The following is an 18,159-nucleotide window of genomic DNA, read 5'->3' on the forward strand; positions in this document are numbered from 1 at the left end:
GGTAATTCGATCAAAGCCAAGTCCAGTGGAAGCTTTCTTTTGAAATGTTTACAATATCTTCTTGTTTAAAACTATGGTATATTATTTTTAACATAATATGTACTTTTATCCTGAGGAAAGAGTGCTGATTTGAATCAAGAATCAAGATCAGTAATTAATAAACCAATCAGGAATAAACTGATGGATCTAACCTTTCATAATTGAGCTGCTCCAGACTGTACGTGTGAACTGATGCTTTAATTAAGAAGGACAGAACATAGCAAGTAGTAATGAGCTTTGCGTCATAAAAGGGTGCAGTAAACCCATTGTAATTCTCTGACCTTTTAATTTTTTTGCATCTGAAATCCTGCAGAGCATATGTTTGTGGAAGTAAATGGTTTATTCATAACCACACATTTTGAAAAGAGTAGCAAATGAGGTACAGGAGTCGTGCTTGGAAATATTTATTTATTTTGTCACAGTTACCTCGGTATCTGGATATATATTGCCTATGTTAAGATTCAGTACAGAAAAACTGATGCTTCTAAGAAAATGAAAATAAAACATTTCATTCTGATGCACTTATATGTATACACCTGCACACATATGCACATCTATGAAAAATATAAATATACTCTAGCTATCATGAAAGACAGAAGTGGAAACAACCATTAAATGTCCGTTTAGCATCACACTCCAAGGTAAATATTCTGCTGTTTTTCACTGTCTCTCACCTACATTCCAGCTATGTATTTGGAGCTCTTTATCGAACACACAGGCAAAACACTTATTTTTCATTTTGCGAGACAGTTCCACAGCCAAAGATCACAGAGTCTTTCCTGGTACTGATTTTGAAACATGCATTGCCCCTGGCCATATTGCTAGCCATTAATCATTGCCAGTGGCTGTCAAATTACAAAAGTTTCTGACATACAGTGAAAGGAAAAAATCTATAAAGATGCATTTAGGACACTTTTGTCTTACTGAGTTCTTCTTACATAACACCATGAGAATACCTTAAGTATCCTCAGACGTTTAAGTGATGGAGAGTGATGGAAAGATATACCCTTCACTCAGTACATCTCTGATTTGTACTCAGAGATTTGTCTGAGTAATCACTAAAAAGTCTTCCTTATCTCCATCTTGTTACAAACTCATTACAGCTCTCTGTGGTATGAGGACCTCACAGCAGGGTGAGGTTCCTTTGTCATTTATGAATGAGACTACTGCAAATCATGAAGCAAAAGGCGAAAATAATATGGATGTGCCTGACCATTTTCTCCCTGGTTTAAGCCCCTGTGAACACAGCAGGAACACCAGTCTATCTATTAGCTCGCCATATACTTCCATGGTCGTGGTCCTAACCTTCACATAAACTAATGGATCTGATCCTGGATGCATGAGAAATTACAGTCCAGCACCCAGCTGTGCTCCTTTGAAATAATGTTTATCACAGAGACCAGGATGGAGGGTGTGGGAGCTGAGGATGCAGCATTATCCTCTGAAGGGATCTGGAATAAGAAACTAGAAAAATACAGAGTATAGGATGTAGAATTTATGTATAAGAAGTATTTTTTTTTCCTTTAGGAAAAACTGTTGCTTTCAAAAATTGTTATTTTAACACTTCTTTTCCGCAAATAAACAGCATTACATCCACATGTTGAGACGCACATGGATTTCTTTTTTTATTACTGGAAATAAAAATCTCAGAGGTTCTGCAGCAGTCTGTTAGGCAATGCAGTAATCCTTGCTCTCTGGTGTTCAGCAGCTCATTTTAACAGCCACAGTCTCAGATTTAGCACCTCATCTTTCACTCTTCTGTCTTCAAAATCTCACAAATGCTCCTGCTTCCTCCATACAAGGAGGTATTCCCAAGCCATTTCCAGAAGGGACTGCCGTTCTTACTCCGTGGCACACACCTGTAACCTGGGAATGCAACAGCAAAAATTAGTCAGAAAGCTGGACCATGAGATAAACTGCCAATAAAGTAGAAAGTCAGTAAGAAATGGAAAATAAATTATGTACAGATTGATTAAAAATTGGTTTGTAGTCTCTCCTCTCATCTTCAGCCAGGGGCTATTCCTTTTAAATGTATTTGTTGATGGGTCACGTAAGGTACTTCAAGCTTAATAACACTTCCTAGAAGAAGTTTTTACATGAACTGGTTTCGTGGGCTGTATCCCACAGTACCCACAAGCAGATCATGATAGTGTGTTTGTAAAACCCGTGGAGAAAGATGTTTTACAAAAGACTGTAAGGGCCTCGCTTTCTTTGACAGATTAAGTTTCAGAATGCTACAGCTATCACTGTTCAGATTTGGTACTTTTGAACAGTAAAGAATGTCTTTACCATGCATATTTGTTGGACAATATGACTGTAATACAGTCTGATCCCAATTTCACACAGAGTCATCACAAGAGGATAGATGGTGGTGCTGCTTTTGTACAAGAGATACTCAGATGCTGATTTTCAAAGCTATCATTTTTCAACTATGATCATAGGTCAAAGCACAAACATGATTTGGGATTTCTTCACTTAAGATGGCTTTTTACTTTGTGAGGACCTCTATGAAGGGACCAGAAAAATTCAGTCATTAGACAAATAATAACGGAGTTCATCTGGTGAGCAACAGACAGCACTCAAAACCAAACAACATCCAATCGTGAAAATAGATTGTGAAAACAGATTTAATAGATTCACAAGTTCAGGATGTCCTTACATTAGCAGGTCTTGGAGCACTTGATTTTATGGGAAAAGACCTTTTGTGCTAGATAATGAAAGAATTTGAAGGCACCGAAAGAAATTTCCAATGGCTAATTTATGGAATGGCATCAGAGATGAGAAGGGACTGCTAATGAGTCCCCTCAACTCCCAAATAATTACCTCAACTGTATAAACCTAAAGGACAAGTCTTTAAAAGACCAGTAGTCCCCGAAGTGAGAGGCTAAATCACCATAAATCCACCAACAAGGTGATGATACGCTCTCAGCCAAGGTGGTTCATAGTTTTAGGATTCATATATTATTGTTACAATGTATAGTTTTGAGTGTAACATATTACTGAGTGCCTGCTAGAGTAAAAGCCATTACATTAATTATAGGAGAGAACTGTCATTCATAGATTAAGTATTTTTAATAATACATCTGACTCTCTCTTTTTTGAAGCTTAAGTCATACTGAATTATTAAGAATGCTTATATACAAATTGCTATCATTGGGCTTTACTGCTAATATCCCACAGAGATTAATAGAAGCATTTCATAGTCTTATGCATTATTATTTCAGATTATCTGCAGATTCCAAATGAAATGACTCCATTACTGCATGGTCAGTTCACTTTCAAAAGGTTACCTTTGCAATAATAAAGGCAAGTGACATTTTGTTAATGAAGTCTTATTTTCAGATACCAGGAATGTGATAGTTCACAAACCCACTGACAATAATCTCATTTTACTTCCAGCAGTTCCCACCTTCTTTTGTAGGACCTGGTTGAATAAATTTTAACTACATTATCACAGGATCATAGAAAAGTTTATGTCGAAAGGGACCTCAGGAGGTCTCTAGTCTGACCTCCTGCTCAAAGCAGTGCCAAGTCAAGGTCAGATTTGTTGCCCAGGGCTTCATCTGATCAAGTCTTGAAAACCTCCAAGGACAGAGATGGCCCAGCCTCTCTGGGCAACCTATTCCACTGCCTGTCTTAGGTCATCTTCAGCTGAATAGGTCCCAACCTATATAATTTCCAGGGCTTATTCCTTCCTTAGTACACAACTTTACATTCATCCCTGTTGAAGTTTTTAAGGTTCCTGTCAGGCTATAATCTCCATGTTTAATTACAAAAGCATAGATTAATATGCAATACAGAAATGTTCCTAAATAGCAAAATAAGACTCCTCAGAGCATGACACTTTGTAGCGCTTTGCTTCTACTATTCACTTGCCAGCCAGTATCAGAATTACACAGTATCACACCCATGTCCCTCATGGCCACTGGCAAAACTGAGGCTTAAGATTTGCAGCTCAGATCACTCACCTGAACTGAGTGATCTCAGTAACTGTTCTGTCCCATGGTTTGGTTACCACAGAGGCACAACACACATTTTGACTCTGCATGTTAGTGATAACTTGCTAGCTAATAGAAGAGTGTTTGTCATCAGGGTATCTGTGAGTTTTTGCATTATCTGCAGGGTTAGCGGACCGATTCTGTGAGCACAGATATCACTGCACCTCTCAATTCCTAAGCTGTGCTTTTCTGCTCTATTGCTCCAGCTTCCTCCGCCCCTCTACCGCACAGTTCTTTCCCATTAGCCTGTCTTTCCCTTATCTTCTTGCTAGTTTATACTCTCAGCCTGGTCCATCTACTGCCTCCCACTCCCTTAACTACTCCAAATTCAACTTTTATCTTCTGGGAGTTCATCAAGACTGCTTCCTTACCAGTGCTGAAATGTCTGACAGGATACTTAAGCACTCCAGAAAGACAAGATCTCTGCTCTTAGTTCCGAGACAGAGTAGCAAAAAGCGAGTTGACAAAGCAATTGCAGGGGAGGTCCTCCTTTAAAGTGAAATGGAATGAGGATTTGCTTAATTTCAACAGTTCTCTAATAACTATGTGACATTTTCCAAAGGATTAGAATTAGCCAAAGACCCTAATTATTCATGGCAGCAGCAGAATTCATGTTCATCTTTCAAAAGTTACCTCCTTCCAGATGTGAAGTTCTTCCAATAAATACATGAAAGGCAGGAGCCTTCCTTAAACTAGTAGTAAGATTTTCAACATTGGTGAAATAACACATCTACCTTTTTTTCCAAAGAACATTTTTGTGAACTGTTCAAGACCCTTAGTCTGGAGAGAAAGCATAACATAAAAATGAGAGCCCATGCAGGGAGTAGAAAGTAAGGCCTTAACATATATCTGAACCAGTCTTAATTGCCTTTGACATTACCTAATATCCTTCAAATCAATACATGGAAACTGTACACAAGGAATGCTTGCTAACATTACTGAATCCTGCCAAGAAGGAATTTAATTTGTGTCTGCGCTGGGGAGGGAGTGGGTTACAGCTTTATCAATTCTGAATAACTGAATTCCATCAAAGGAATGAAAGAGGAATATCAAATTTTCTGAACAAGTAACTTATGAGAAATCCTTCATCAGTCGCTGAAGGTCCTGCAGAGCTAGTTATGCTAATAGGAAAAATTGCATAAAATATGCATTTGTCCAAACACTGAAATAACATTCTGAGCCAAATTCCTCTGATTTTAAAGATGTTTCATTTTTTCCTACCCCAGAGCCTGTAACACTCTGCTAATCTACAAGCCCTGCTGATGCTCTCCACACCTTATGGCTCCAACATTCTGAACAGACATGCCAGAACAAAGACAAATATGTGATGCCCTTCAACAGTTCTCCTTCTCAGAGGATGATTAAATTCTCTCATATGAAACTAAATGCTCTTCCTGTTTGTCTCTTTGTACTGAGACTGATACTGAATGCTTATCCCTGCTGTCCCGAAAACAACAATCTGGTGCAGTAAATCTAGACCTGGTGTCTTTGCTATAGTTTAGAAAAAAATCAGTATTTCACTAAATTGACATATGTGTTCTAACTGAATTAACGGTATTAGTCATTTTTAACTTGCACACATAAATGAATAGTTACAATATGGTCTGCATAAATAACAGTGTTGACTAATGAATACATAAACATAATTTTATGGCTGTATTTATTCAGTAAAGTTGGTTTTGATGCAGTTTTATGAGAGGTGGGCACACCTATGATGTAAAAGGAAGGAGAGGCCATGCAAACATACAGCATCACGTGCTGCAGCAACAGCAGGAATGGAGTGGTTGCTGTCAGCTCAGTACCCTTATTACACTGCCTCCTTGTCTTCAAACTTGATAAATTAGTATCAGGTTTGACTTACCTCTGTTTAAAGGGAAAAAATAAATCAGTTGCCCAAAAAACATGACTTGTATTATTAGTACATCAATAACAGAACTCTTTATCAAACACTGAATTTAAGTAAAGACTGTCTGAACTGATGCCTTAAGCTTTTGTAACTTTGAAACATATTCCCCATATTGAAGCAGAGAAAATAAAACCCCTATAAATAGGGATATTTTTAACTCTAGGAGTAAAACTAATGATTATAGCACTCTGTATCACTTAGAATTTCTAGTCACTTCAGCTAAAGTCCCTTATAAAAACTATTTTAGCATTTGACAACAAGTACTGAAGAATTCATATTGTGAATTGGAAAAATACCAGAAGAAAAGGTTGGGGGTGGCAATGGAGGAGTAGGAACATGTTTAGCAAGAAATCTCATGAGAACGCTGTTCTGGAAGATCATTCCTATTCTAAATATAAACCTTTAATACATTAGCCATCTTGGCTTTAACATCATATAAAATATTTCCAGTCTGAAGCAAAACCAGCAAGACAAGATCATTCTCTGCAACCTACCCATCTCTTACAAAGAACAGAAGGTTTGCAATTCCGGTTGGAGGTTCTAGTGGATTTTGTACCGCAAGTCTCCTAATTTGCGTTCTGCACGTGAGGAAGAACACCTTTATTGTGTGAGTGACCACGCACTGGAACAGGTTGCTCAGAGAGGTTGTGCAGTCTCTTTCCCTTGAGATATTCAAAAGCCATCTGGACACAATCCTGAGTAACTTGCTCTAGGATGACCCTGCTTGAGCAGGGAGGTTGGACCACATGACCCACTGTGGTCTCTTCCAACCTGACCTATTCTGTGATTCTCTCATTCTTTTTCTTTTTGTTATCTTGAAATGTCTAACTAAACTTGCCTAAACCATAAGGGTCAGATAAGTTGCGGTCTAGATCTTTAGTTTACTCAGGATGCCAAGTGAAATACTCAGTGTAACTCTAGGAGAAACAGTGTTTATGATGTCATAAGTAAAAAGTCTGCCCTTGTGGCACTTATTTTTATTCTGTGTCATTCGGAGTTGCCTTTTTCCAAGTCCTGAATGTTTTGTACCTACATTAAACACTCAGTACAGGGTTTTCTTTTGTTAAACCAGTTGTCACTTTAATGTGATAGAAGTGGCTGAGCAGTAACAGGTGACAGCTCTAGTCATCTATGCTCTCCAGATGGAACTATCTTGTATTCTTTCATAAACCCTTCACTTGTCACTGAGGATTCTGAGGTAGCTGTTCAATGGAAGATCAATGAAATACTAGTTTCAGAGGTTACTAGAGAAATGGAAGAGCTAAATATGATCTTAACTAGTCATTACCTGGGAAGAGAACAATGACTCACATCAATTTCAGAAAGTTAAACAGCCTTTTAGAAACTGTCATGACTCACAAGTACTGCATGCACACACACACACACACACACAGTCTTATTCTCTGTTCAAGGCATTTAGTTCTTCTGTAGAGAAACTAAGCTCTCTCCTCCCTGAGCCTGCAACAGCCTTATATTAATGTAATTACCTTGACATTAGACAGCTAATTGATTCAAAGATGTAGATGCTATATATGCATTTCTTGCTGACTGGGTTACATAAATTGTTGACCTATAAACTGCTGTGAAAAAACACATAATAGAAATGAAGTTTTTTTCTTTTTTTCTAACAGATTTTGTTTGCTTTGGATTGCAAGTAAAGCAACTCTCAAAATCAAACTAACTCCAGGCAGGTTTGCTTTGTGGACATAGTGTTCTAAAATAAAAATTTTTTTCAGCAAGTATTCAGGTGAGGGGTTATTTTGGCTTCTGAAGCATTCATTTGAGTCATAATAATTCAGTATCCATTGAAACAATTAACACAAGCAAAGCTGAAGGTAGCCAAGCTAGAAGACTCTGTCTGGAAATGGAAGCAAATATGATATTTTAGCAGTGCTGGTATTTCCAATTCATGTTAATGATCTATCAGTTACTACTGTAACTTACATATATATGTATGCTACCTTTTGAGGGATACTTTGGACATTAAAATAACTGAAAATCAACAAGCATTTTTGCTAATTTACACTGCAAAAGGGTTTTCCACTGCAATGATTACAGTATGACCAGAAAACACACATGCATTCAATGAAGATCATACAGCAGGAAAAGGTAATGCACTGGACAACCTTCTGACTATTCTTCACATATTTGTTCTGGCCCAGATGGAGAAGCTAATTCATGATAATTAGAGTGTAAATTTCCAAGCACTGCAGCTTAGCTGCCCTAGTTCCCACTAAGGCCACTTTGTCTTGCTAGGAGAAAGTAATCTTGCTTTGAAAGTACAGTAAGTTGTTTTCCTTTCAAACTGAAGCATCTCAGCAAGAATAGTGTGAATTAATGACATGTAAATTCTCACAAAAATTATATCACAAATTTAACAAAAGTCACTAGGAAAATTAATTAACATGACCTATATCCACAAACAGCGTTACTGAGTTCTTTTTTGCCTTGAAGAGGAGAGACTAGTGTATCCCAAGCAAGGAGGTAGAATTACTGTAAATGAGCTTAAGTAGCTGAGTAAACAGTTTGATCTGCCTACCAACTAACTACTCACCTGAGCAACTAAGATAGCTGAACATGGCACAGTGTGCCCACACTGCAGTGAGCCTGACACAGCAGCTGAGAGAAGTTGTCCTCTGATGGTTGTTTACCAGACTGTCTGAAATAAGCAAATTCAATTCTTACCAGAAAAGTGTCTGCCTTGCAAAACTCAGAAGAATGAGATTCCCCTGCTAATCATCTTGGTGCAAGCGAAGAGGAACAAAAACTTAATTACCCTTCTGCTCTAACAAATGGTACCTCCTCACTAAAATCCAGAAACTGCACTGGGGAGCGTCTATGCCTTTACCATTCCAAAATTATCCTATGTGGATTATTTCATCCTGCAGGGTTGCCAGGCCTGAATGTAAACCAAACACATTACGCTGTTTGCAATTTTTTGATTGTATTTGTCAATATTCTTTGTTATCAGGTTTAGGACTTCATTTTAAGTAAATAAAAATATGCTTTTAACTACAAAACTGCATGAAATCTTCCATTTTCCCCCACTACACGGCCAGGGTCTTCTTTAAAAAGGTAACTTTGAGTTTAGAAACTCCAGTTATAGGAACATTAATTTAACAGTGCTGCAAGGCAAAGATATATTCAACCTGTTTGAATTCCTAGGTGAGGTGTGAAACAAAAGTGGGGGGAGTCTCCAGATAAACTAAGAACAATTGTCTGACAGCATTCTGGTCCAAGGCTGCATGGACCATAGTCATATAAACTCATTTTATGCACTGTCTTTTTTATTAACTTAATTAATGTCTTCTGTCTCTGAACATCGTATGTGAATTCCAAACTCTGCAATTTTGGGCCTCAAATCTGAGGCATCTGAATTTACTGTCATGCTATATTGTGAAAGTAGATCACCACACGATTTCATATCTGAATATCTGTCAGATTCACAGGTGCTAACAGCAGACATTCATCCTTCTGTCTATACAACTTCTTAAATGAGATTCTGCTTCAGCACGCAAGTTTTATGGTATTGATATGAAAATGTGCTTTTTCACAACAATAACTAATATTTTACTATCTTTGACACCAAGAAAAATGTTTCTTAAATACTACAGAACATTTTGAGACAGTCTGAGATATGCATGAAATGTCCCTACAGGAAAGCCAGTTTATTCAAGGGACTGGCATATATCTTCAGTCTGCTTTATATTTTAGAAGTGGCTGTAATCTCAGACTGACTAGATATTTGAGAAATCCTGAAAGATAGAAGATTGGAAAAGATAAAAACCATCTTAAGCAAAGGGAATAGCCTTAAAAAGATCAACGTTTTTGCATGTTTAATTATTTATTCCATTATTTTTCTGTTAATTTAAATTAAACAAGTAACAAGAAGAGAGCAAGAAAGAAATAATGAGGACCGATGATTAATCTAGGTAAAATTGTATGAAAGGAAACTAAATTCTTTCTATAACAAAGTAGCAGGTCTTGGGAAGGAATGAGCAATAAAGTCGTATATCCTAACTCTGTGATCTGTTTCACAGTGCTGTCTGATTTTTACCACTCTTAATATTGTGTATTTAATTATTCCTACCTAAATGAAGTAGCTCTTGCTTTTCTTTGTTGAGTTGCATATACTTTTCATACTGATTTCTTAACTTGTCATGATGATTCTCAATTTATATCCTACCCTTTCACAGGCAGTTAAGGGATCCTCTGCAGCTGATGGCTGAATGCTATTTGATAATCCTCTCTGTGTTATCCAAAATATTAATGGGAGTTTTGACTAGTGCTAGACCTAAGGTGGAATGTTATGTACAAAATCCTTTCATTTAGACAGTGAATCATGAATAGTAAAAAATAATAGCAAAACCAGCTGCATTTTCCCAACATGATGCAGCAGTACTCAGAAAAATAGTTGCATGTTTTATCACAAATGGAATAAATCTGGAATGAAAGCAGAAAATATTGTACTAGGATATATAAGACAGAATGCAGCACTGAAGATGTGAAGTAGTGACATTTTGGAACGTTACACTTGTGAAAACTATGTTCACATGTTTGAGATAATTCAGGAGATATTAGACATATCAGCCTTGGAGATAAGGCAGAAAGAACTGAGCTCATTCTACCTAAAGAAAACTCTGAAGACACACATGAAAACAGTCTTCAGATATGTAAAGCGGTAGTAAGTGTGGAAATATAATATAATATTCTTTGCCCACTACAGATTGAGTAAAATGTAATGGTCTTAAAATATAAAATGTGATTTACATTAGGAATTAGAAAGACTTTTCTATTGATAAAGATGTGAAATTGAGAATATGTTGCTAAACTTGCATGTTCCCAACATGATACTAAAAGTCATGTAAAAATGTCAAGCAAATCATGCTTCCATAACCTACCTTTGAAAATGCCATGCACACTGCATCCAAGGTCTAAGACTGGATGTTTAGTTAGATTTTGGTTATAAATTACAAACCAGAGACTCATTACCTTAGCTAACACACTCTAAATCACAAAACAAATAGAAAGGTTTAGGTTGGAAGGATCCTTTAAAGATCACCTGGTCCAACCCCTTTGCCATGGGCAGAGACATCTTCCAATCCATCATGTTGCTCAAAGCCCCATCCAACCTGACCCTGAACACTTCCAGGGATGTCCAAGCTGACAAGGTTTAAGAGCTATGGAGACAGAAGAAATGCAGATGATTACCTGCAGATGATTAAGGAACCATCCAGATCTGTTATTTAGAGTCCTACACAGTTTTTGACAGGTGACTGTAAAATATGGTTTTGAAATAATTATTTTAACCTGCTATTGTGAGTAGGACAAATGAAGCCAAAAGTTCAAGGGTGTAAACCTTCTATGAAAAAATCAATGATAATGTGGAGACTATTTACATTAGATATTTATGCAATCCTCATTATCAGGCAGTATCAGGACTTCTTCCAATATTTAATGTATTTCTCTTCACAATAATGCTGTAAGGTCAGTGAATCTGTGAAACTGCACAAAAATACAAGATTTGTGAATCCCTAGAGGAAATGCTCAGTAAAGCAATCATGAAGAGTAGTCCAGTAATGAGATATCCCCTTGGGGGAAACCACACTTGATTTCTCTCTCTCTGTTTTTTTCAGATCTGCCAATATTACTGAATCCAGATATACTGGACAGACTATATATGTACAGATCAGCTGAGCATGTGCCACCAGTTCAGCACAGACCAGGACAGGTGCTGTTAGATACTTACCCAAGCTGTTGACATGCACATTAATGTGCAGCTACTCTCATCAAGTATTGGTCACCCAACAACAAGGTGTTCTTTTCTTGCTGTCTGAAAAAATGGCAATTGCCTTCCAGAACGTGTTGTTCTGGAAGGCTTAGCAGGTATGTTGTTTACCTATTTTATCCAACGAGTAATTGCATTTAAAATACATAAATAAGCCTTACTTAGGCATGCACCTAACAAGCCAAACTTAAAATTCAAATAACTAAATTATTTTATGAATCTGACACTAAAATGACTTACCAAAAGCCACAGAATGAGCAGTCATGTCTCAGACCCAGGTTGTCTTCTTAGTTGCATGACTATCTATTCTGCTTCATTGTCTCTCTCTGTGGTCTGATTTTTCAAAGAAGGATTTTAAATCTAGAAGAATAGAAATCCAAGGTCAGGCATGCAGGGCAGGAAAAAAATTATGTGGTGACCATCTCAACAAGGTTTGAACACATTTTTTCATCTTTCTGGTCCTTGGCTGTAATAGAAATACAGCCCAATTAATAGATTTCTTAAAGTGTCTATCAAACTGCAACATTACTTTTCTTTGTATGTTATCAAATGAGGATCCAATCCTGAAGTGTGTCTAAAATACAAATAATGCATACATATTATATATAGAAATAATAGGTTTTACTTTTCTGAGTGTACCCACAGGTGTTTCATGAGTGTGAACCACTCACATTAAGGCTTTTGAATCAGATTCATCCTCACAGATTACATTTAAACCAATATTCAAAGAACCATGAGATAATATATTTTGTGTTTCATTTTCATTTTGCAGAGAATTTTTTCTTAAAAATTTGAAAGAAATGAGTTCCAGCTTCTGCAAAAGAACAGAGGCAGAGTTAAGCTACATCACTTATTCTAGATTTGAGAACATTTTGCATGGCCATTGGGAAGATCAGTTCATTAGAAAGTCCAAAACTTGTGACTTGAGCATAAAATCTTTTCACAACACCAATATTAGGATACTTTGGAACTGAAAAGCAAAGCCTTCAGTTCTGTAAATACAAACGGCTTCCTGAATTAAGTACTAGAGAGAGCATCATCCTGAGCATGAGCTCTGGAGCCTACACTAAGTAGGGAAGGGAGTGGGATGTCAACCGGCAGGAGAAAGGTCTGCTGCTGGCCCAGATGTATACCTCTGTGAAAATTCGACCTCCATTTTCACCACTGCAGCTCCTGAGAATCAAGCAGGTATCTTAGAAAACATCAGTACTTGAACAAAATTCTGGATGTTAAACTGAGAGAATACATAATAACTTCAGTTTTATGAGCATGGACCTGGATGCTGTAATTTTAACAGAACTATGCAGATTTGGTGCCCCCTGCTGTCTTTAACTACCAGAGTGGCCCATGAAAAATATAAGTGCTTAAATACACTGAACAGCACAAAACACCCCCAAAGGGCAAATTAAGGATGCTGCTCAAAAAGGCACATTTAAACCAGAATGTGAGTCCACAGACTACTTTGGTGAAGCATCCAGGAGCTGAGAAAAGCAGAGCTTTTTGTTGGTAATAATCACAAATGGGAAAAGCATTGAGTGCACCATCGCCAATGGGAACCACAGAGACCTTGGCACTCCTCCATTGCTTGAAAGCAGGACCACAGAAAAGACTCAGTCTCTTGTGGGGATAAAACCACATGAAATCTTTGTGGTCTCTTTTTTCTTGCTCAGCGCTGGGTCTGCTACATTCCTGCCTCTCTACCCCAAAAAGAGAGTTTAAACGGGCTCTACTGTCCTATGATGATAGCATCTAGAGGTCTCAAAAAATATTACTACCAGTGGTACCCCCAGGTACACAGTGGGTGCATCTCCATAAGTTTTTGTTATCACCTAAATTGGAAGACATGCTCCAGGAGCATACCCAATACAGCAGGCTCCTGCAGGGGACAAGCCCAGAGCTAACCCAAAACACAACCCCTCTAATGCATACAGCACAGCTCTTGGGGTGGCAGCACAACCTGCTTCTCTCTACTGAGCAAACCTTCCTGGGCCACGCTGCGTGCTAAAGGAAAGGTACCCACTTAATAAGACTCACCTGCTGAATCTCACTGCCACTGAGGGCGATTTTCTAACCTCTCTGTCCCTCTAGCTGCTTGTTCCCAGTCCATCCACTTCGTTAGCCCCAGCAACCTTCAGACGGAACAGTGAGCTTGCTTAACTTCCAGACTCAATCAAAAACTAATATCTGCTTCTTTTTTTTTTTTTTTCCCCAGGGCTGGTTTTCAGTTGGATCAGTTTATTGTATGGTCATGTGGGTGCCTGGTCTGATGTAAGAAGGAGGAGGAATGTCCCTTTGGCAGCAGTACAGTCTCAGATTGGCTTAAGCTAATCATGAAACTTCTGTCCTAAATCAAATAAGGGTGTGAGGTGTCAGTTGGTGCAATGGCTTGTCCAAACTAACAGAATACATTTCTAGCACAGCTGGGTTAAAATTCTGCTATAATCAATGGCTGATATATTATATCCCTAATTTATTTTCATTTCTCTGTTGGTCTCTCATCCCTTCCTTGTACTCCTCCTCGAATACTACGCAATGTAAGTGATGATGAAGCAAAGCTACAGTGCCCCATCTGAGCCTCTGCAAAGCAGCAGACAGGACTTTTGGAGGAAGAATGTCTAAGTGATTTTCTAATGCAAATCAACAGTAGGTTAACAACTGATAACTTTGCTTACACTCAAAGACATTTCTTTAAAGGGACCTTTGTTCAGTAGTCACAAGTAACCAATCAGTCAGTTACTTCCTACCTTGGCTATCTGCGCTTGAAGATGAAAAAAATCAAACAAAAAATTCCACAGAGAAGAGACAATCCTGTCTTGCTGTGAAAAGGGGTGTTCAGTGCCTGTATTCCTGAAGCCATGGGTGCTAAAAGAGCACTGTGCTGTACTTCAAGTAGATGTGCCGCAGAGGATGCTTCATCATTTCATATTCTCCTCATGCTGGAAGGCTTTTAGGACTGACATTGAATCTATGAGTCACTGACACTTCTGGAAAGGCTTTCTGGTGAACAAGATGAAATTTCTGTCATTTGTAGTGTCTGAGAAGGTTTTTCAACTTCAAGAGAAAAGAACTTATTCAGTTTCTCTGACACTTATTTATACATCCAAGTTCTAAATGGCCATTTTCAACTCTTGAACTCCTGTGACTTAGTGAAATGGTATGATCTGTATTACATCTTCTGTAGCAGTATTTAAACAAATATCCTTAATAAAATCTTGCTCACTCCCACCATCTAGAAATCCTGTTTTGTATTTCACACATTTTATTTTTATATCCCAGCATTCATAACACCAGAAGGCAAGAGTCTGGCCTGATAACTATTAAATGAGTTGCACTCTGATGCAAAATCAACTTGCTTACTACATCCTTTATACTTGTTATTTTACTCAGTGAACTGGCTGCAGGAGCTGTCTGAAAATTCATTTCTATCTCCTCTACACGTTGTGTAAGTCAGCAGTCTGTCCTCTATTCACCTCTTTTCAGGGTGAAACACAGCCACACATAGCCATGTCAGGGGTTGTGCAAGAAGAAGATTATGAGGGTGGATCCACTTGTTTTGATCTCCCAACAGAGCACTCTGGCTCACTCTGCTAACAGGCTACTGCAGCCACTTTCTTGCTCTTTTTCCACCCCTAAGCTCTCTTCTTTCCCCTTTTCTTGTTTTTCTCCCTGAAATCAATAAATTTATGTGCATATCTGGCAGCCACCACTTGCAGACAGCCAGACCTTGATGCTCTTGAGAACAAGGAGCTAATTTTTAACTATTGAAATAAAGTTGAGTGCTGGAAGAGCTGGTTTGTCACAGAAGGGAGTGTGCAGAGGGATGAGCATGGAGGTTTAAGTCAGAAGGTCTTATTATCACTAGACCTCAGGGCACTGGCTAATCAGTAGGGGTGTTGCTTTATTAAGAAAACTGTATTTTATGATATTTATGTTTCATCTGAAACATTCAGTTTCAGTAAGACACCAGAGACACTTCATGAGCCACTGGAGTGCTACATCATAGCAATTAATAACAATTACTAGGAGATTCTCTTCCAGGGCATGCCAGGCCCCAGTGTGTAGGAAGGGGTAAAATACATCACTACTCACGTCTTTCAAGTATGCTCTTCCCAACACATAAACTAAGGTGAATACCAACATACAAGTCAGACTTCTTTCTTCTCTCAGCATACTCTTTTTCCTGTGATTCGAGTATTGGAACACATTTAATCTAGTACATATCTGGATGTTCTTTCACCTAAAAATGTAGATTTGCACATTGTGAGTTGTAACTTTCTCCTCAGAGGATAAGAAAACACTCTTAGAATAAAGAATACTGAACTGGGAAGCAAAAAACTCCAAACTCAGTTCACAGTGTAAACAAAAGACCTTGCACTTACTCCACTTGTTAGACATCCTGTCTAGAATAGGATGGCAAATTGCCCAAGGCTTTGTTTATGCTGGCTAGCAAAATATGCTATAAACAAAGCAGAAGACAAACTAGTTTCTAACGTGACTTGTCCAGTCTTTGAGGAATAAAATCCAGCTTTTTAAGGCTAAAAACCAAAACAAACAAACAAGCTAGTGGAAGGATTGAAATGAGCTACATGTAAGATAAAAACCAAAACAAAACAAGAGCAGGCATCAATGACCTAGAGCCAGAATCCAAGTCATTCAAACTCAGAATAAATAGTGGAGAGACACTAAGCAAAACCAAATTTCTGTAGCAAATATCCATATTTCAGGGTTAGTTTAAAGAGCGAAAGATCTGCTCATGAGCTCCTTCCGGAGACTAGACTAGAATTGTGCCAAGTGTATACACGTGTTAGTATATCAGTAAGCACCAGTATATATTCTTATGTTAGAACAACCTTGTATCACACACACTTGTTCTTATCAGAAGCTGGAAGACAAAAACACTCTTCATCCTGCAGTTAACAACACCAGGTGACAATCTGTTAGCAACACAGTAAACAGTGCACTTTATCAAGCATTATTTAATTTTCTTTGGGCACACTTTTCTACCTGTTTCTATCTTTTTGTGTCCTTGTAAAGATTGGGGCAGCAGGGTATGAAACCAGGACTAGTAAATGTTACAGAATTGCAAATAATGACATATAAAAACTCTGTATTTTTCATTATAAATAAATTTAGGTCCAACATGTGCAGTTTTGAAAGGTATTTTTATCTTGAATTCAGCATTTAAGGATTTAGTGACAAATATTTCATATGATACTTTTAAATGTGAAACTATTAAAAAAAGCGTGAAAAAATTAATATTGATGTTCTTACAAAATGATGGCGTAACACAGCCTTTCAGCTTGTGTCTGTGTATGTCTGTCAGTTTGTCTGTCTTGGTTCTCTCCTCACCCTGATACAAGTGGACTCGCCAGCACGTTTCATTGCTCCCTTTCTAGTCACAGTTTCTCTGCATGAAAACTGGATAGAGATGAATCAATGGTGGGAATACAGATGTCATCCCAATCCTGGATGTAGACAGGGTACACACACTCAGGGAGCTGAAGTGCACTCCTGAGGCACACAGTGTAGCTGCAGCTAATGCAGCCAAAAAAAAGGGCCTTAGGCAGTAACTGACTTTGCAGCTCTGTCTAATCTCCAGGTTTATAAGAGGATGCCCTGTGACATTGCTCCTTTTGCTGGGTAACTCTTCTTACCTGAGTAGTTCCCTGAGACATTTCCAAACAGTAGATAGATTTATATATATATACATACACATATATATATATATATATATAATGGGCACATGCTGCTTGGTCCACTGCAATTAGATATTCTGAATTTTGATGCTATTCCTTTATTTAAAACATGCCCCCAGGAGTAAATATTTTATGGTCAGTGATCTCTAAAGAATACAATTTAATTTCTCATTTACCAGGTATATGTATTCAGAGCTCTGTAACACAGCTCATAAAGTAATATTATGCTTTGCAATATAAGTATGATGCATTATACACAGCATATAATTTAATCATTCTTGACTGTGGCATAAATGGTTGGAGGTGAATGCCACCTAGATTAATACTAATTACACCTTGCACCTTTATGAAGTACTTATCAGCCATGCACACAAGCAATTTGTTCTAAGCCACACAATGAGTCAGTGGCAAACAAAGGAGAGGAAACAAGGTTCTTTTATCTCCCATACTTCTTCTGAGCCAGCTTTTTGCCGACAAGAATTAAAAGCCATTTCATACTTCATAGCGATGAAGCTATTTTTTGTCAGCGTTTCACCAGAACTGCAACCTCAGTCTCACAACGTATGAAAAAGTTTTGTACAAGAAAATACAAAGATATATATGTATGTGTGGGTTTTAAATATGGCAAAACATAAACTAAACGGATGAAAGCCTTACAACTCCTAAAATAGCTTATTTTTACTATCTGTACACATTACCAAGGAAAAGAATACTACTTTTAAAAGCCCACAC

General features: G+C 37.8%; 1 long non-coding RNA gene across 1 annotated transcript; it reads right to left on the bottom strand.

Annotated features, from left to right (window-relative positions):
- Positions 1-1,639: 1,639 nt before the first annotated feature.
- LOC114000214 lies at positions 1,640-16,063 on the bottom strand. The gene is made up of 4 exons (XR_005565909.1): positions 15,821-16,063; positions 14,476-14,728; positions 11,972-12,197; positions 1,640-1,905 (listed from the first exon to the last, which is right to left on the bottom strand). It is a non-coding gene; the product is annotated as an uncharacterized LOC114000214 (long non-coding RNA).
- Between the last annotated feature and the right edge of the window lie 2,096 nt (positions 16,064-18,159).

This window comes from Pipra filicauda, unplaced genomic scaffold (genome assembly GCF_003945595.2).
Source record: "Pipra filicauda isolate LSUMZ 115617 unplaced genomic scaffold, ASM394559v2 scaffold575_size278286_pilon, whole genome shotgun sequence".
Taxonomy (NCBI): Eukaryota; Metazoa; Chordata; class Aves; order Passeriformes; family Pipridae; genus Pipra; species Pipra filicauda.